Here is an 18,529-nt window from a genome sequence, read left to right as displayed (position 1 = left end):
ATACCCTTGGCAGAAACAACATGCCCTAAGAAAGCAATCTCAGTCAACCAAAATTCACACTTACTGAGCTTGGCATATAACTGTCGGTCTCTCAAGGTCTGTAGAACTGTTCGTAGGTGGTGATCATGATCCTCTCTAGTCGGAGAGTACACCAAAATATCATCAATAAAAACCACCACAAACTGATCCAAATAAGGATGGAAGATCCGGTTCATCAGGTCCATAAACACTGCTGGAGCATTAGTCAACCCAAATGGCATCACTAAAAACTCATAGTGACCGTAGCGTGTCCTGAAAGCAGTCTTAGGTACATCTGATCCCTTCACCCTTAGCTGATGATAACCTGATCTTAGATCTATCTTCGAGAATACACTAGCCCCTCTCAACTGATCAAACAAATCATCTATCCGAGGCAATGGATATCGATTCTTCACAGTAACTTTGTTAAGTTGTCTGAAATCAATACACAATCTAAGTGAGCCATCCTTCTTCTTTACAAACAATACTGGAGCACCCCATGGAGATACACTAGGACGAATAAAACCCTTATCAAGCAACTCCTGAATCTGTATTTTTAACTCTTTCAATTCAGCAGGTGCCATTCGATACGGAGCAATGGATATCGGTGCAGTACCAGGCATAACCTCAATACCAAACTCAACCTCTCTCTCAGGAGGTAAACCAGGCAACTCCTCTGGAAACACATCCGAAAAATCACATACTGTGGGTATATCATGAACACTAGGAGATTCTGACTCTGGAGCAAGTACACAGGCTAAGTAGGCCTCACAACCATGCTGGATCAGTCTTCTAGCAGAAGAAGCAGAAATAAAATTAGAGAGGTAATCCGACCTCTCACCCGTAACTATAATCTCCTCACCAGATGAAGTCTGGAGTGTAATCCTCTTAAGTCTACAATCAACAATGACCCCATGTCTAGACAGCCAATCCATACCCAATATCACATCATACTCCTGAAAAGGCAACTCTATCAAATCACCTAGAAATACATACTCATGAATGACTAAAGGCAATCTCTATACACCCGATTAACTACTACACTTTGACCCAAAGGGCTCGTTACCTCAACGCTGTGCTCTAATGTATCAGCATGCATACTACCCAATCTACCCACAGGGATGCATATGTATGAATGCGTGGAGCCCGGATCAATCAAAGCAAGTACAAAAGTGTCAAAGATAGAGAAGGTACCTGCGATGACATCCGGTGCATCCCGCTGCTCCCTGGTCCTGATGGCATAAGCCCTCGCCTGTGCTCTAGCCTCGGGTCTCTCCACAGTCTCAGAAACTGGTCTCTCACTCCTCGTACCAGAGCCCTCACTACGGCCTCTACCTCTGCCTCTCTGACCATAGGGAGCTGGCCTCCCAACCTGGTGAGTTGGACTAGTCACTGTCATAGGACAATCCCTGATCATATGCTCAGTGGATCCACATCGAAAGCAAGGTTTAATGCCCCAACACACTCCCACATGTCTCCTGCCACAGTGAATGCAAATCGGTAGACCTAACCCTGCAGTACCTCCACCACTAGCAACAGATGAAGCCGGAGGAGCTGGTCTCGTATATATACCCCGACCAATTGTCTGACCTGGTCTGACCCCCATCTGCGGTCCGCCTCTAAATCTCTTGCTACTAGACTGGACCCCTAAAGTCTGTCCAGATGTAGCACTCTGAAATCTCTTATACTGACTACTCTGCTGGGCCCTCTGACCTCTAGCCTGTCTCTCATTCCGAATAAGCTCAAGCTCTGTAGCAGCCTTCACTAAACCAGCTAATGTAGTGTGGGGCTGGGATGTCAAGTGCATCCTATACTCATCCAGTAACCCCTTCCGAAACCGCTTACACCGATCTGCCTCAGTAGGGACCAACTTACAAGCATACCTACTCAACCGCAGAAACTCTCGCTCATACTCGGAGATAGTCATCCGTCCCTGTCTAAGCTCAAGGAACTCTGCTATCCTCTGATCCGTGTATAACTCCCCTACATATTTCTCCCGAAAAGCAGAGAGAAAGAAATCCCAAGTAACATCCTCAGCTTTTGCTGTCTTCACCATAGACTCCCACCATAGGTAAGCCTCTTCCTTTAGCAAGGAAACAACACAAATCAATCTATCTGCAGGAGTACACTGCATCTGGTCCAAAACCCTCTCTGTAGCTTGGAGCCAAAATTCTGCTGCAGAAGGATCATCATCTCTCCGACCCATAAAATCCTCAACACGATACTTCCTCAATCTCTCTACCGGGGTATGAACTGGAACAGGGGCTGGTGCGACTGGAGTCTGGGGAACAGCTCCCGCAGCTTGCCTCAATGCAGCTACCAACTGTTGTACCAAATCACCCTGATTAGGCCCCGCAGGACCCATAGTAGCCTGCCCTACAACCGAGGCACGCACTGCATCGGAACCCAGAATGCCACCAGCGACACCACCAGCTGGCATATCACCCTCTACCATAGCACCCTCTGGAGGGGCATAACTATCCACCTCCTCATCCGGCAAGTTCTGAGACATCACTAAACACCTACAAAGACCAGCGGAGTCGCATCAGAGAGAAATTCCCACAACAGACTAATATGGCATGTATTTAACTTAAATCACTTATATCATTACTCCAAAGTGGATAAACTCTCATACCAAATCATATCTCCTAGAATTGTCTAAACCTATGCTCTGATACCAAAAATTGTAACACCCACAGACCAATCTCAGAGAACCAGACGGTGGATGCCACAATCGGTGCCGGAGCACCATCTTATGTCACTATAAAAGCTAGATCACAAATTAGAAGTGGTTAAATTTTCATAAGGAGGCAAGTAATTACCAGTTTTTTTTTGTATTATTAATTTTTATTTTTTTTACAAAAATAATGTTTAAGAAAATTCCTACGAAAATTTCACAAGAGTTTCCCCTAAAAATTTACTTGCCACACAAAGAAAATATACACACTTCCAATTTTTTTTTTAAACCCCCAAACCTCCAATTCAACAACATACTACAAGCACTTCTAAATATCCATCAATATACGCATAATATTCGAAACACATTCTTTTCAAGGAATCTCTAATCATCATACACCAAAAATATAATAAGGTGTTATTTCTTTAAATAATCATAACTCTTAATACATGACAAACTTATTATATCCAACGTTCACAACACAATATTTATATACATGCCAAAAATCACCATTTACAAAATATCCTACCCAAGATGTGATATCTACTCTGATGCTCGTCCTCTGGTCTTGAAGAACACCCTCCGCTCCTAACCTGCGCGTGATAAAAATCAACGCGCTGAGTGGAAGACTCAGTGGTGCTAAATAACCAACAATTTAATTAACAATAGCCAAGGCAAAACTTAAATTACTCAACTATATAAATACCGAAATCGCATTCATTTAATTCAAATACTTTGAAAGCAATGAGAAGATTATAAATACAAATATGTCTTCATTCTTTTATAGCAACAATAAAATTTCATTTTTCGTTAAGGCTCATACTCATACAGAATGAACATAAGCAGATTTGATCGTGGCCTATGTTAGCGCCACCCCCATCACATACTCGTGGCCTATGAAAGCACCACCGTGGCCTATGAAAGCACCACCCCCATCACACAATCGTGGCCTATGAAAGCACCACCGTGGCCTATGAAAGCACCACCCCATCACACAAATAAGCGCGTCCGCCTATTTATAAGGGTTGATAACCCTAGCATATGATCATAGCTTCACAATAAGAAAATCCATCTCATCATACTACGTCTCAATCATGCATAGTAGAGCCTAAATCAAAAGCATTCTTTCACAAAAGCAATAATTCTTAATCAAAACCTCTTCATTTAGTACTCATCAGTTCAAATATTTTACTCAAAACACTATAAATGTATATATACTTAATATAATATAAAAGTACATAAATCAAGAACTTTTCAGCATTGTTATAAACTTGACCTTTGCTGGGTTTTTAACACATAATTTGAGTTATGGGTCTCCAAATTGAATGAAATTAGATTCATTAGAAAGCTAAGCCAAAATGCTACAAATGTTCAGAAGGGACCACAGCCCAGATCAAAGAGTAAGATAGCAAACAAAAGCTCAGAACACAGACCAACAGATCAGACCTGATTCAGCAGAACCAAGTCCAATGTTTCTTGAATTCCTACTTCACCAAACACTCAAATGAAACCAATCCAGAACGAGAGAATTCTCAAGACACAGGGAAACAACTTTTATGAATAACTCAGAACCTAATAATGTCATTATAGTGGTCAAAATGGGCACTCAATTGAGTAATACCTGGAGCCTGTCACAACAGAGTCAGTTTGGGTGTTTTAGCCATAAGTTGAGCTATGTATCGCCAAATTGGACACAAGAAGATGGGTTGGAAAGACAAGAAGTAAAGCTAAAACTTTTATGAAGAACATAAGACGTTATTTGGCCATTTATGTGGTCAAAATGGACAATGATTTCGGATATACTGGTAAGACACCATAACAGAACCAGTTTTGGTATTTAAATCATAAGTTGAGCTACAAGTACTGGAATTAGACATAAAAATATGTTTTGGAAAGCTAAGAAATAGAGCTGCAACTTTCATGAAGAAGTCAGAAACAGATGGGGAGTATAAAGGGGTCGAAAATGAGTTCTAATCTCACGGCAGAACATATCTAACATGAATTCAGCAAGTTAACCAATACATACAAAATTCCCAAAATTCATTCAAAAGCCTAACCATGTAAAAACAACTTAAACAAGTGAAAGTATAATTGCACTAACCTTCAAACCAAGCTTTAACAAGCTCAAGCTTTGGTCTTGCCCTTATCCTTGGTGGAAGGCTCTCCACCCTCTACATGTAAGACACTCAAAATCAAACAAAGAAAACACAAACAAAAGAAGAAGTGGAGCATGATTTAGCATGTATATGCTAAAGAAAACTCTAAACCCCAACATAAATACCTTATCCTAAAATCACTTACCAAGTAGGAAAAATCACCAAATTCCTTGAAATTAGTCACCAAATATTACTTCTCTAGCTTCAATCTCTAATATGTCTTAATTAACTCAAGTTGTATGGGTGATTTTGATGTGTTTACTAAGGAAAAATTGAAGAAGAAGAAGAAGAAGAAGAAGAAGAAGACGTAGGAAAAGAAGAAGAAGGATAGTGTTGCCCAATTAATGGAGGAGATAATGATTTACTCCATAAAAATTGGATGGCTAGGATTGAATGTAAATCTAATCTAATGGCTACAAATATTCTCCAAATTAAATTCCTTCAAAATATTATGTAACACAACAAAATTCTCAAATTTACTCCATAAAAATAATTCTTTGAAGTTCCTTAATTAATCTAACACCATTTCAAATTTCATCCACACAACTATTGCCTCTAATTTCCTTCATTAATATCACACCTTAAGTCACTACGCACTAATTCTCTAAAATTCTCCAAAAATATTCATTACTTACTTTCTACCCATAAAAACCATGCATGCATGCTCCAAAAATGTGATAGAACCTATTACCTATATATAATAATTTTTCTAGACCAAAATAATACCGACTCCCGGACCGATAGTACTATTCACAGACAGATAAACTACTATTTCAACACAGAAAAAAATAGGGCGTTACACCTCGGGTTCGTAGATTGTGCCTTAATCATTGGGATAATTAATCTAGTAACTAGGTTAATTAAAAATGGAGTCACTTAGGGTTTTTTCCTAGTTTACCCTAAAATAATTAAACAAGGTGGCGACTCACATACATCACGTGTATTTCTTCTCATTCATCATATGCATCACATGCTTATGTGCTTTTGGGGAAGGGGTTCACAGTTTGGCGACTCTGCTGGGGAATTATGTAATCATTTTGCATAAAGCGGACTGCGATTGTTGTGTAAATTAACCCGCCCTTCTTTAGGGTATTATTTTACAACGCTTTGTTTTGCAGGGTATCCTAGCACGAATCAAGTGTTCTTTCTTTAAGAATACTTGATGAGGAAATTTGAACTTAATTGAAAAATTTAATTAAGGCATTAAAACTTGTTGATTTATTTGCACGATTGAGAATCTTTTTCTCCATTGCATAAAAAATGAACTTCAAATGATTTTCTTCTCTTCTGTTCAAACTTCTGAGTCTGGATAGCAAGTAGCGCTGATCGGCAGGTCTCTTTGATTATGCCGACGGACAACCAAAGCGTCCTCCCTGTTACCGCAAACCATCTCTAATCCTTTTGGAGGTGGCCCATGAGTATGCGTACCGTTGGACCCACGCGAAACTCTTTGTTTCACATGTGGTTAGGTATATCCTTACTCAAGGTTCAAGGGTCCCTTAATAAGCCAATTCTCTATTTGTGTCATAGCCTATAGAACCTATCCTTTAGGACTGTATGCACCCGATGATGCTGAATCATTCCGTTAAAAATGAATTATGTTGTGATGCTGTGTGCATTAACGCATTCATCCCATACTTCACGCATAAAAAAAAATTTTTCCATTTCAAAGTTGAAAATTCACATTTTTGGTCCCTAAGACCTGAAAACTTACATTTTGGCCCCTAAGGCCCAAAAATTCCCGATTTGGCCCCAAAGGCCCAAAAATTCCCGATTTGGCCCATAAGGCCCAAAAATTCAAATCTCGGCCCGTAAGGCCCAAAAATTCCTAATTTGGCCCCGAAGGCCCGAAAATTCCTAATTCGGCCCCGAAGGCCCGAAAATTTCCGATTTGGCCCCAAAGGCCCAAAAATTCCCAAATTTGGCCCATAAGGCCCAAAAATTCAAATCTCGGCCCGTAAGGCCCAAAAATTCAAATCTCGGCCCGTAAGGCCCAAAAATTCAAATCTCGGCCTGTAAGGCCCAAAAATTCCTTATTTGGCCCGTAAGGCCCAAAAAATTCCTAATTTGGCCCCTAAGGCCCAAAAATTCCCGATTTGGCCCCAAAGGCCCAAAAATTCCCGATTTGGCCCCAAAGGCCCAAAAATTCCCGATTTGGCCAAAAGGCCCAGAAGTTCACATTTTGGCCCCTAAGGCCCAAAAAAATTCTCAATTTGGCCCCTAAGGCTCAAAAAAAATAAATAAATAAATAAAAAATAATAAAAAAAAACTCACATTTTTGGCCTCAAAGGCCCAAAAATTCACATTTTGGCCCCTAAGGCCCAAAAAATTTTCTTTGAGAACTTAGGACCTTTCGAAAAGTCGAGGTGTCCAGCCCTAAGCACTCTACCTTACATACCACCCCACATCACAAGGGTCAAGTCCAAATACTTTACCCATACACTACCCTACCTCACACTATCTCACATACCATATGGAAACACCTTATATAGGATAGTCTAATCGTTTTGACTATGTCCTTTCACAGGTCCCCTCCAAAAACCACCTGTACTCGAAACACCAACTGAGCTCTCACCTACAAGTCCAACAACCCCAACTGCACCAATGGCATCACTGTCTGACATCCAAAACCTCATTGAACAAATGGAAGCCAGAATGGAGGCTAGAATGAATGAAGCATTGGCTGCCTAGAGGACTGCCCTAATAGCTGAACTAGGTGGTGGTAATGGAAATGGGGCTTTCGCTGGGGGAAGTGGAACTGCTACCTCCAATCAGGGTTCTGCTGCTGAACCAACAAACCCTACCCTTAACCTGGATGACATGCCCTCCAGAACTGCTTCTGAGCTGGAAGCTCAGAAAATGAGAGAAAAATTAGAACTGTTGGAAAGGTCTATTACTGCCCTCAAGACACATAAGGAAGTGGTGGACATGGACTCCTTGTCTTTGTTCCCCGAAGCGAGGCTGCCAACAAAATTCAAAATGCCCAACATGGATAAGTTTGACGGAACCACTTGTCCCAAAACGCACCTGAAAATGTATGTGGCTGCCCTCAACCCGTTTGGCCTGAACAGCGAGCTCCTTGCTCAGTTGTTTTAGCAATCTTTGACTAGTGCTGCTTTAAGATGGTTTGTAAGCTTGGATCGTTCCAAAATGAAGAATTGGGAGGACATATGCAATGCTTTCAACACGCAGTATCATTATAATATCGAAGTGGATGTTACCCGGAGGGAGCTGGAAACCACTAAACAAAAGAGCAATGAACCCTTCTCCTCGTTCCTTTCGAGGTGGAGAGCCAAAGCTGCTCAAATGATCAACCGACCCTCTGAACAGGAACAAGTTGACATAATAATCAAGAATTTACTGCCTGTCTACCAGTCACAGCTTCAAACACAGTACTTGCCTACGTTCCAATCGCTCATTGCGACTGCAACTAAGGTGGAAGACTTAATCCAATTGGGTCGGCTCAAAGAAGACTCATACAAGAAGCAGAATCATGCTGGGTCTAGTGAGACAAATGAAATAGCCAGTATAATCCCCACGAATCCTTTACGTGTTGGGAATTTGGGAAACAATCAGCCAAGGAGGCAATATACTGATCTCGGCATGCCAATCCTTTTGGTATTCCGAGAAGCAATGAAAGCAAATTTACTGAAGCCCTTAGAAGCAAGGCCATTACCAAACCCCCTGCCCCGGAATTTCAAAGCCAATGAATACTGTGAGTACCATCAAGGACATGGGCATAAGACCGAATCATGCTGGACTTTGAAAAACCGTCTACAAGACCTGGTTGACAATGGGTCTATCATCCCCAAGAGCAAGCTGAATAACAACCAATCCCTTGCCTAACCATTCGGATTAATGCAAAAAAAAATTGCTGAACAAGAATCGTTCGATCCTTTCGAACTTTTCTTAGAAATGAATGAAGTTTCTGTCTGAGAAGGTTGAGATCAAACCTCCAAAAGAACAAAAGAATTGTTCAAGACCAACAACAACATGTCTGATTGATTGAAGCATCAAGAAGAACAAAGTCACTACAGTCAATCCGATCCTAGTCCATCATAGTCCACCTAGAGTCTATCTTTTAGGGCCTAGTTTCTTTTCTCTTTTCATTTTCATTTCCATTCAAGTTTTCATTCAATTCAAATTTGTAAATATAAGTGTCTTTTGTACACAAATTTTGTCTTATCAATAAAAAGGGATCAGTTTACGTTCCAATCATGTTTATACTCTCTCTCTATCTTTTCCTGTGAAAGCACAAAAAAATAAAAAAAAATAAAAAAAAAAAAAAAAATGATGATAAAAAAAAAGATAATAAAAATTGGCAAAGAAAAATGCATTCATCCATTCATTTGCTCTGCATCAATCAAAGCTGGGGGCATCTTAAGAAGCACCATCAAAGGGGAAGTTTTGAAGGGTAATCATGGAAAGGATCCAGCAAAGGGTACGCAAGATTTCAAACAGTACCGAGACAAAGCCGATTGAAGGGGTTAGGGCCAGAATGGTTTCTCCGAAAACCCAAGGATGGAAGATGCTCCGATAGAGAGGTGTCTGAATTTTGAGCTTAAAAGCAACAGAATAAAGAAGTTATGCTTGGAATTGGGTTGGGTCTGCACGAAGTCGCAATGCTATCCATACACTACTCAAGTCATCTCAGAATCAAGTTGCCTCGAAATTCTTTATGGAGAGGCTGCTTCTAAGTAAGCAAAAGGAAAAACGGGACAAAAGGAACCCCTGGTCAAAAGGAAGCAAACAAAGCAAAAAGAAAAAAATGGGTCAAAAGGAACTTCTGCACAAAAGAAAGAAATCAAAGCTACAGGAAATCAAGTTGTCAAGAACGAGTCAACTACAAACTCTCCGACAAATTCAAGCCCATCAAGGGTAGAGGACAAATCATTTCAGCCATAAGGACAAAGACCAAGCGGCTGCTCACATTTTGAAAAAGCAAGTTAAAAGTAGTCATTTCCACAAATTGGATGACAACAAACACCTTGAAAATCAAGCGCCAAGCATGGCACAAATACAAGTGTCCTTAATAAACAAGGACCATTTCTCAAAACAAGGAAAAGGAAGAGTCTCCTCAAAATTCCTTATGGAGAGGAGAACCATTGAGGAAATAAGTTTCACATTCAGAGGAAGATAAAGTTCAAGAAAAGGAATCAAATTAACCTCAAGAATTCAAACATGGCGAAGCCACAAACTCAAAGCATAAAAGCTTCTTCAAGCTAATCAAGTTACCACCACAATGTGGGTATTCAAAACTCTTTGTGATGAATACAAGTCATATTTCAGTCAACCAGTGGTAAAACCACTACAACAACAAAGTCAGATTCGCCTAGAGCTCGAGTCAATAAGTTGATTCAACAATCCAGTCGGGAATGAATCCCGCAAAAACATCAAGTCGGGAAAGAATCCCACAAAGACATCAAGCCGGGAAGGAATCCCGTGAAGAAATCAAGTCAGAAATGAACTCTGCATCAACATCAAGTCGGGAAGGAATCCCGCAATGACATCCAGTCGGGAAGGAATCCCGCAAGGACATCAAGCCGGGAAGGAATCCCGTGAAGAAATCAAGTCAGAAATGAACTCTACATCAACATCCAGTCGGGAAGGAATCCCACAAACGACATCAAGCCGGGAAGGAATCCCGTGAAGAAATCAAGTCAGAAATGAACTCTGCATCAACATCAAGTCGGGAAGGAATCCCGCAATGACATCCAGTCGGGAAGGAATCCCGCAAGGACATCAAGCCGGGAAGGAATCCCGTGAAGAAATCAAGTCAGAAATGAACTCTGCATCAACATCCAGTCGGGAAGGAATCCCACAAACGACATCAAGCCGGGAAGGAATCCCGTGAAGAAATCAAGTCAGAAATGAACTCTGCATCAACGTCAAGTCAGGAAGGGAATCCTGCAAAGACATCAAGCCGGGAAGGAATCCCGCGAAGACATCAAGCCAGGAAGGAATCCTGCGAAGAAATCAAAACAGAAATGAATTCTGCATCAACATCCAGCCGGGAAGGACTCCCACAAAGACATCAAGCCAGGAAGGAATCCTGAAGAAATCAAATCGGAAATGAATTCCACAATCAGCATTAAGTCGGAATTGAATTTTGCCCCAACAGCAAGTCATTCCGCACCAAGTCGGAAATAAATTCCGCACCAAGACGGAAAGGAATTTCGCACTAACATCAAGTCGGAGATGAATTCCGCACCAGCCGAGCACGAAGTTCGCATCCCAGAAGGAACTACGAAAGACCTGATTCTCCCCATCCCCCGAAGAGTTCTTGCAGATACGTAGGCAGCCACAAAGGCGCGGTCACAAACATAAGTTTGCATCATAAAAAGCATTTTCTCTTTGCCAATATAAAACAAAAAATAAAAAAAAAAAGAGAAGAAAAGAAAAATAAAAGCTGGAATTGAAAACCCGAGAGGGCGGCTTCAGGCAAGAATTAAGCCCGCTAGGCTGAAAACCCGAAAGGGCGGTCTAGGCAAAAGTTAGGGCAAAGAGCCTGCTAGAGTCGAAAACCCGAAAGGGCGGCTACTAGGCAAAAGTTAAGGCGAAAAAAAAAAAAAAAAGTGCTTTCAAAAGTCTCCTTGGGAGTATATAAATCATTTTTTCCAGGAATCACTGAGTTCCTTCGAGTCAAATTTCACTACAAGAAAAATTTGAGTCTCTAAATCGAGTCTCCAATGAGTCAAGTCTCCATCACCAGTGGTCATTCCACAACGAGTCACAAAAATCGAGTCACTCTCAAAAGTTCGTCACTATTTGAGTCATTCCAAGAGACAGAGAAAGGAAAATGTCAATTCAATCCCCGGGGTTTCCAAAATAACCCTAAAAATGTCAAACATAATCGTTGAGAGGTAATTCTTTAATACCTCGTCTCCACTCGGACCATCGTTTCTTCGATCATTTCTGACGAGCGATGTCATCAACATTGTCTGTTTCCTCGAGTCATATAAGTGGCTTTGTTCTCTTTGATTCCTCAATCGATTAGATAAGTACAACACCAATGTTTTGAAGTATTCCATGGTCAGCACCATTCTGGGGGCAAGAAGTGATAAGAACCTTCACCATTCTCCCATCACAGAAGTAATCACGGAATTTCTAGTCTTTCATTAAGAAGAAATTCTATTTCAGCTAATAAAGGCATCAAACAGGGGGCGAAATCCTCCAAGTCGGATTCAGGGGCAAGTGTTAACATACACAACCCAGAGTGAAACCCAACTATTGTCAACCTCTTTTTACATAAAACCTAGGGTGAAACCCTAACCAATAGCCAACCATTTTTCATCCAAAACCAAGCCATTTGATCATTTCGACTTTAAGTGGACCCTTGGTTCTCAAAGAAAAAAACAAAAATAAAACAAAACATCTTTTCAAGTCCTCTAAGAGGCAAAATCTCTTTTCAAGCCCTCATTAAGAGGCAAAACATTTTTTCAAGTCCTCTAAGAGGCAACATCCTCAAAATTTGCGTTTCAGACAACCACCGACTCCCATAAATCATTTTTCAGACAACCAACTATTGTCAACCTCTTTCTACAGTAACTTTGACTTTGCTACAGCAACTGTGCAAACAGTCCGGCCGGACCGGAGGCCATTTTGGACATTTACTGGAAGTATGCCAATATGGTACTTAAAACGTCCGGAATTTCACGAGGATCGCAGAACCGGTCCCGGAATGATTTTTGGAGGTCGGAAACTCCCAAAAAAGCTCCCGGAGCGAGACATGGTGGCCACCACCAGCTACGGCGGCGCCGGCCGCCGGACACGGCGGCAGCTGCCGCCCAGCCTGGGCGGCGCCTGCCGCCCCACCGCCTAGGCGGCAGCAGCCGCCCAGCATGGGCGGCGCCTGCCGCCCCACCGACTGGGCGGCACCTGCCGCCCCGCATGGGCGGCGCCTGCCGCCCCACCGACAGGGCGGCAGCTGCCGCCCTCCCAGGCGGCACCTGCCGCCAAGCCTCCTGGGCGGCAGCTGCCGCCCAGCCCGGCGGCACCTGCCGCCCTGGGTCCGATTTTGGCCTATAAATAGGCCATTTTCAGCCTAATTTTGGTACACCTTGTCCGTTTTGACGGACGAATCCTTCTCCCTCTCACGCTCCTTGCGTTTTCTTTACCGCTTTTTGCATTTAATTTAATTTTTTATTGCATTTTTATTGTGATATTTGGACATTAAAATTAAACAAATTAAAATTAATTAATATTTCCTAAGCGAGGAGCTTAATCGGGAGTTAAGAAGCGGTCGTCGATTAAATCAGGTATGTAAACAAAACTCTGCCTATTTAATGTTAGCACTTCATGCATATTTCTCTTCTACTCTTAATAATTCTACAATTGCATAAATGCATCCACGTCATTATTTTTTGGTAAATAAACTGCTTTAATAAAAACAAACATGATTAAGCTTAACGCCCGATTAATTAATAATTGTGGTAGTTAAGCTTAAATCCGACAATATTGGCTAAAGAGCCTAGTTAATTAATAACTACGGTTCAATCGCCTTATTTCGAATAAATCTGGCTTAAGTCCAATTAATCAATAATTGTGGCTAAAAGCCTTAATCAATCACGTTTCAACAATAAATTGTGATTAAGCTCGAACGCCCGATTAATTGATAATCGTGGCATCAAAGCCTAAATCGCACATTTTGGCAAACTAATTGCCTAAAATAATACCTTTTGGCCAAAGGCCTAAAATCAACCATTTTCGGCTTAAAACCGTAAAATCAACCGTTTTAGCGACAAATCGCTTAAAATCGACATTTTTGGCAAAATGCCTTAAAATCAACCATTTTCGGTTCAAAGCCGTAAAATCGACATTTTTGGCGAAATGCCTTAAAATGAACCAATTTTCGGCCAAAGGCCTTAAAATCAATCTTTTAAGCGACAAATCGTTTAAATGAACCATTTTGGCACAAATGCCTTAAAACCAACTTCTTTGGCGACGAACGCCTAATCGAATCAATCGATCTTTTGGCAAAATGCCTAAACAAAAATCATGCACCAAGCATACATTAAATCATGCACAAAGCATACACAAAATCATGCACAAAGCATACACAAAATCATGCACAAAGCATACACACTTATGCACAAAGCATACACACTCATGCACAAAGCATACACACTTATGCACAAAGCATACACACAAAAATGCACAAAGCATACACAAAATCATGCACAAAGCATACACACAAAATGCACAAAGCATACACAAAATCATGCATAAAGCATACACACTCATGCATAAAGCATACCCATTCAAAGCCCTTCAAAGAAGGCCTATCGAACTACGTTGACTTTGATCTTCCATTCAAACGGAAGTACGTAGGCACGTTCGGGATTTCACCCCGGGTGGCAAGTCGAAACCATCAAAATCACATAAACATTTCATTAATCCATCACTTACCTTGCAAAGCATTCATCCATCGGTTAGTTCATCAACATGACATAGTCTCGGGACCCACCTCGGGTTCGTAGATTGTGCCTTAATCATTGGGATAATTAATCTAGTAACTAGGTTAATTAAAAATGGAGTCACTTAGGGTTTTTTCCTAGTTTACCCTAAAATAATTAAACAAGGTGGCGACTCACATACATCACGTGTATTTCTTCTCATTCATCATATGCATCACATGCTTATGTGCTTTTGGGGAAGGGGTTCACAATGATATAAAAGTGTTTATTGAAGTGTGTTTTGATTTGAGATTTGATTGTATTGTGCTGAAGTGCTGCCGATTTTTTTTTTAAAATTTTAAATATATCTAAATAATAAAAGAAACATAATAAAAAATTCTCATATTATTTGCTACTTATTTCTAAACACTTTCCAAATTCTTAGTAAAATTAAAGTTGAAGAACATCCTTTTGCATCGTTAGTGACAGTAAAGTGAGAAATAAAAAATTACATCTTATTAATTAATGTTAAAAAAAGAACTAAATCAATTAATATATGTGTAAGTAAATAAATATAATTGTGTAACTAAAATAAATGACAAATAAACATAATTGTGTAACTAAAACAAATGACAAATAAACATAATTGTGTAACTAAAATAAATGACAAATAAATGTAATTGTGAAACTAAAATAAATGACAAATAAACATATTCGTTTTTTTATAATTATGAAATAATACATTTTATTTGTTATTATTGTTGTTATTATTCTTTTTTTTTTTTTTTTGTTATGAAATGAATGATGCGTTTGGGTTGGAGGCCTAGTAGTGGCCATTTTGTCTTTGGAGAATGTTGGTATGATATAGAAGTGTTTATTGAAGTGTGTTTTTATTTGAGATTTGATTGTGTTGTGCCAAAGTATTAAATAAATGAACTTAGTGAGTTTACATTTATATATAGTTACCCTTATTATAAAAATAACCTTAGTAAGTTAGGAGTGTAAATTGAACATTACATTTGGCATGTTTTAACGGATGGTTTAGACTAATGCAATTACATGTAATTTGCCCTTTATAAACACAGTGTTAATTAGGTAAAAAAAATGCGGACTAATCGAGATTGGATGTACTGGAGGTACGAGGTCAATGGGATATTTAGACAAGAGTTTTTGGAGGCGTTTATATAGTTTGCAGTTGGTAATCCCAGTTGTTGGATGGTAATAAGTTGAGGTGTCTATGTAATCACAAGAAGTGTCGAAATAGAGCCTTCTTAGATATCGATACAATTAAACTTCATTTATGCAAAAATGGGTTCGTGGACAATTATTACGAATGGATACATCATGGTGAACCTCGAGTTTCTAGTAGGTCAGGCCACTCTATTCTAGTAAGTTTAGAAGGTCAGCCTTATCAATTTCAGTATGGTAATCAAATCAATGATATGGTAATCGATGCGAGTAGAGTAGAATGTCATTGGGATAATATGGAGGAATCGCCAAACTATGCAGCACAACAATTGTTTGGCATGCTAAGTGCAGCTAACAGTGAACTGTGGCCTATATGCAAGAATCATTCAGTTCTATCTGTTGTGGCATGATTACTGCACATGAAAGCGGAGCACGATTTTTCAGAAAGGTGTTACGATGATTTTGTGCAGTTAGCAAAAGAAATGTTGCCTGAAGGCCATTCAATGGTTGATAATTTTTACCAGACAAAAAAATTAGTTCGGGGATTGGGATTACTCGTGGAAAAGATTGATTGTTGTTGTAATAATTGTATGATATACTGGGGCCTTGACTCCGAATTCAGAGAATGCAAGTTTTGTAATCTTCTAAAATATCAACGGCAGGGTCAAGGGACTGGTAGATTACAAAGAGAGAAGGCTTTCAAGAAGATATATTATTCCCTCTTGTTCCTCGCCTTCAAAAGTTATATGCATCTAAGCCGACAGCTGAACACATGAGATGGCATGCTTTGCATGAATATGAGGATGGTATAATGACTCATCCGTCAAACTTTGAAGCCTGAAAACATTTTGATAACAATCATCCTGTGTTTGCTGCTGATATGAGAAACGTGAGATTGGGGCTTTATACTGATGGGTTTCAGCCCTTTAGTCAATCAGGACAATAATATTTATCATGTCTTGTCATTGTCACACCATATAATCTACCACTGTCAATGTGTATGTGTGAATACTCAAATTTTTAGGCTCAAAAAGCCTGTTTTTTCGAACTGCAAACAGTCCGGCCGGACCGGAGGCCATTCGGAAAGTTCACCGAAAGTATGCCAATATGGTACTTGAAACGTCCGGAAAATTACGAGGATTGCAGAACTGGTCCCGAAATATTTTTTGGAGGTACGGAACTCCCGAAAAAGTTTTTGGAACGAAAAACTAGCGAGTGGACAAGATAGAGTGACAGCAGCTGCCGTCCGCGGCGGCAGCACCCGCCGGCCTCGGCTGCAGCACGGCGGCGGCACCCGCAGTCCTCGGCGACAGCACCCGGCGTCCACGGCGGCAGCACCCGCCCTCCAGCCTGGTTTTTCCCTATAAATACAGCCCCGAATCGACAGTTTGAAGGGCTCAGGTCTGTGTTGACGGACGCTCTCTTCTCTCTTACGCTCCTTGCAGTTCTTCTACTCCTTTTCTGCATTTAGTTTAGGCTCTTATTACTCTGCTGTTGTGATATTTGGTCACTTAATTGAATTAATTTTAATTAATATTCCCCAAAGAAGGAGCTTAATCTGGAATTTTCAAATTGAAGCTAAGAAGCGGCCGCCGATTAACTCAGGTAATAACAAAACTCTGCCCATTTAATTTCAGTATTTTGTGCATATTCTCTTCTACTCTAAACTCTAATTAAATAACTGCATTCACACCATCGTCATCTTGGCAGCAAACTGCCTTAAGTAAATAAGTTTAGGCTAAAATGCCCGGTTAATCAATAATCGTGGTATTAATGCTTAGCTCCGAACATGTTGGCTAAAGTGCCTAGTTAATTAATAACTACGGTATAATTGCCTTTATTTCGAACAGTTCGGCTAAAAGTCCAATTAATCAATAATTGTGGCTAAAAGCCTTAATCAATCACGTTTTTGGCAATAAATTGCCTACAGTTTAATCAATCACATTTTGGCAACAAATTGCCTACGGCTTAATCAATCGCTTTTGGCAACAAATTGCCTATAATTCAAATAACCACTTTTTTGGACAAATCGCCCAAATATCACCTTTTCTTTGGCAATAAATTGCCTAAATTACATATCATCTTTTGGCACGAATGCCTTAATCATTTTGGCGACAAATCGCCCGACAAAACCCCTTTTGGCGACAAATAGCCCAAACCTCAATTTTTTGGCAATAAATTGCTCAATCAAACACCATTTTGGTAACAAATGCCTAAAACAAAAAATCAATCAATCTTTGGCAAAAATGCCTAAAAAAAATGCACGAAGCATGCACACACTCATGCATGAAGCATACCCCTTCAAAATGCCTTTGAATAGGCTTTATCGAACTACGTCGGCTTTGATCTCTCATTCAAACGAGAGTATGTAGGCACGTTCGGGATTTAACCCCGAGCGGCAAGTCGAAATCATCAAAACACTTAACTGGTCCAATTGCATCAAATTACCTTGCAAAGCATTTACACTTAGGTTAGTTAATCAGCATGACATAGTCTCGGGATCCACCTCGGGTTCGTAGATTGTGCCTTAAACTTTGGGGTAATTAATCTAGACTTAGGTTAATTAAATTTGGAGTCATTTAGGGTTCTTTCTTAGTTTTCCCTTATAAAAATAAACTAGGTGGCGACTTCATAAAACACACATGTGAGCATACCTCATTCGAGCATATTCTTGCCTTCGGGGGAGGGTTCACAATTTGGCGACTCTGCTGGGGAGTAGTTATGTAATCATTTTGCATAAAGTGGACTACAATTGCTGCATCAACTAACCTGCCCTTCTTCAGGGTATTATTTTTGTTGTGTTTTGTTTTGTAGGGTACCCTAACACGAATCAAGTGTTCTTTCTTTAAGAATACTGGATAAGGAAATCTGGACTTAATTGTAAAATTTAATTAAAACATTTAAATTTGTTGATTTATTTGCACGATTGAGAATCTATTTCTCCATTGCCTAAAAAACGAATTTCAAATGAATTTCTTCTCTTCTGTTCAAACTTCTGAGTCTGAATAGCAAGTAGCGCTGATCGGCAGGTCTCCTTGATTATGTCAACGGACAGCCAAAGCGTCCTCGCTGTTACCGCAAACCATCCCTAATCC

The 18,529-nt window shown here is 40.2% G+C and overlaps 1 long non-coding RNA gene across 1 annotated transcript; it reads right to left on the bottom strand.

Moving 5' to 3' along the window:
- Nucleotides 1–3,089: 3,089 nt before the first annotated feature.
- On the bottom strand, nucleotides 3,090–5,569 carry LOC149493211 (uncharacterized). Its single transcript, XR_016322886.1, has 3 exons — nucleotides 4,997–5,569; nucleotides 4,797–4,866; nucleotides 3,090–3,288 (listed from the first exon to the last, which is right to left on the bottom strand). It is a non-coding gene; the product is annotated as an uncharacterized LOC149493211 (long non-coding RNA).
- Nucleotides 5,570–18,529: the final 12,960 nt, after the last annotated feature.

Source organism: Jatropha curcas, chromosome 10 (assembly GCF_041381405.1).
Source record: "Jatropha curcas cultivar XTBG-Jc1 chromosome 10, XTBG_Jcur_1.0, whole genome shotgun sequence".
In the NCBI taxonomy this organism is placed as follows: Eukaryota; Viridiplantae; Streptophyta; class Magnoliopsida; order Malpighiales; family Euphorbiaceae; genus Jatropha; species Jatropha curcas.
Note: the sequence above shows the minus strand (reverse complement) of the source record. Positions and strands in the feature narration are given on the sequence as shown.